The following is a 2,605-nucleotide window of genomic DNA, read 5'->3' as shown; positions in this document are numbered from 1 at the left end:
CTTTTGTAATGATTGAATCAACTGATTTTTCTTGTGAAACTTCCTTGTCTTTACAATAAAAAACAGAAGCTAACTTTGAATCGGGGCTGTACCCAATTTTCTCCTTCTAACAGAGGAGTTGCTGAGGTGCAGTCCCTTCGGGCTTCTCATCACATTCATGGTGCTTTGAGTAATCCTTTTTTCGTCTCCATTACACTGCAAGAAGCATAACAGGCACATTTCTTTTTGGCTCTGGCTCTATTCAAGTCTCTGGACGTTTTCTGGGCCCTTTAGCAGTTTTCACGAAGTCTTGGAAGCCAAGATTGCAGTGAATGTCCTTGCCTCAATTATCTGAAAGGAAATAAACATGGACAAGCAACGCTAGCCACTGCCAAGTGTCCCTCCCTCAAGCCTTTAAGAAACAGAAACTTCTGGAGTGTACACTCTTGGCTGTTCCTCAATTTCCACAAGCCATTTTTCATGTTAAGGTCCATTATTTTTAACCAGTTGTTAGAGGGAGATAGAGATTAGTCTCTAACGTAGAACTAAAGGATTAAATTCTCTCATTATGTGTCATTCAGTAAATCAAGTCCGTCAGTCATCTTAAGTGAAACAGAGAAAGGTAGAACAATCTCCAGCACCTTGAATTTTAGCAATTTTTTCATTTTCTCTTTTAGTGTTATTAATGACACCTATTTATATAGTCCTTTGCAGTTTATAAAGCATTTTCATATCCTATTTAATTTTAAAGATTAGAGATTGGAAACTCCAATTCTGCTGATATAATTTTATATGAGTTTATTGGCATAATCAAACTTCATGTCTTATCTTCCATCTGCTCTAACATTCTTCAGCTGAAAGAAGATAACTCTGGCTGTCTCCATTCCCGGAAGAAACAATAAATGTTGATGATTAATGAACAAAATTGCAGCCCTGACAGGAATCTTCCTTACTTGCAGATGCACCCTTCCTTGTCCCTGCTTCCCTGCTTACCTTCTTGGTTACACCTAACTCGGGGAGTTCAACACTGAACCCCTCCCGCAGAACCTCTTTACCTGGTGGGGAGCAACAAGCGGCAATGTCATTTTATGGCCAGTGAAACTGACCTACAAACAAGTAACGCTTCTGAAGGCAAGGACAGAACCCAGACAAATGAGTGGCTTCCACTCATCTCCATCTACCAGAATGGGTGCGCAGTTTGCCAAACCGTGAAACAGGCCACCCGTGACCTCAGTCAGGCAAGTTTTGTCCTCCTTTCTCTATTCTCAAACCTTTTTTTCCTTATATAGGGTCTCGCTCCTATCCCCCTCTGACAATTACTGTGTTTAGGCTCCTGCATACTTAGTTCATTCCAAACCTTCTCTCTGAGACAGAAATGTATTATTTATTACTTTATTCATTCTAAGCCATAGGACTCCGGAGAGGTTGTTTCCCATTCCACCACGTGCCAGCCTTTACCTGTGGAACCCCAGGAGTGGAAGTCCCCAGACTGCTCGGGTGTAAGGCGAGCGCATCCTGAAGCAGGTTCAGATCCTGCCTCTGCTCTTGCTCGCCGCGCCACTTAACCACTTTCTGGGCCTCAGTTTACTCGTCTGTAAGGGGGACCTACTGTCCGGACGGTGGAGATTAGCTGAGATCCTGCATGCAGTGTTTGGCATCCTCGGAGCCCCGTAAAGCTTAGTTCAACTCCCCTCCTGTCTCCGCCCCCAGGGCAACACTCTTTAGGGGGAATGTCGCCCTTTAATGTTTAAGTAATCAATTCCCTTCTTTTCAAAATCCCGCTCTCAGGTCACATGTTCTCCGGGAAGGCCACCTGATTGATGCGATCTGCGTCCCTGCCCTGCGCATCAATCCCGGTCAGAGAGCTCAGAAAGGCATTGAAGGTCCTGGGCTTCTTACGCGAAAGGGTATCCGCCGCCGCGGTCCTGGTGCGGGGACGGAAGGGGGGGGCGGAGTCTGGGAACGTCCCGGCTTTGGCCGCGGGCTCTATAAAGGCGTGGGGCGGGAGGAGGCGCCGCGCGCGCGGGAGGAGCGGCGATCCGCGGTCCTCGAGCCTTCATCTCGGTCGCGCTACGCCCTCCCGGACCCCACTTCAGCTCACACCCGGCCCCCGGGGAGAGCAGCCGCAGGGCCCACGAGCGCCTTCACCGAGGCGGGGGCGGTGGGCGGTGACCGTCTCCCGACCTTCCGCCTGGTCGCCTCCATTAGCCTCTTTGTGAGCCGGGAAAACGAAGCTGCTCCGGGAAGTTCACGAACTCGAGCGCCCCAAGGTACCTGCCAGGCGGCCATCTGGGGGTGAGGTGGGCACTGTCTCTTTTCTCTTTATTCCGCAAAGAGGGAAGCTTTGTCTGGGAGGTTTTAGGGGTGTCATATAGAAGTCACGACCCGCCGTTGCTGCGGTCTTGGCTCACAGGCTCAAGATATACTGAGGAAAGGCTAGAAAAATTATAGACCAGCACCATCCCAGGTTTATAGAATATGTGAATATTTATAAATGAGGGGGGCACTGAAAGGAAATATTGGAGATGAGGTGCGTTTTCTTTGTACTTTTCTGTTCTCTGCAAGGTTTTTCTATCTAGAATGCTATTTATGCAGTGTGGCTCGCAGAGCAGTTGCGCGTGACACC

The 2,605-nt window shown here is 48.5% G+C and overlaps 1 protein-coding gene across 2 annotated transcripts in view; it reads left to right on the top strand.

The window, feature by feature from the left end:
* The first annotated feature begins 2,062 nt into the window (after positions 1-2,062).
* Positions 2,063-2,605, top strand: part of TIFA (TRAF-interacting protein with forkhead-associated domain) — a 7,782-nt gene continuing 7,239 nt past the window's right edge. Inside the window, exon 1 of one of the 2 annotated variants that reach the window (XM_008577139.1) lies at positions 2,063-2,249. The gene's annotated coding sequence lies outside the window, so the exon portion shown is untranslated. Of the gene's footprint in view, positions 2,280-2,605 lie in introns of both variants that reach the window. The other variant, XM_008577140.1, reaches the window with a different exon arrangement.

This window comes from Galeopterus variegatus, unplaced genomic scaffold (genome assembly GCF_000696425.1).
Source record: "Galeopterus variegatus unplaced genomic scaffold, G_variegatus-3.0.2 Scaffold1455, whole genome shotgun sequence".
In the NCBI taxonomy this organism is placed as follows: domain Eukaryota; kingdom Metazoa; phylum Chordata; class Mammalia; order Dermoptera; family Cynocephalidae; genus Galeopterus; species Galeopterus variegatus.
The sequence above is the reverse complement of the archived record's forward strand: the minus strand, read 5'-3'. Positions and strand labels throughout refer to the sequence as shown.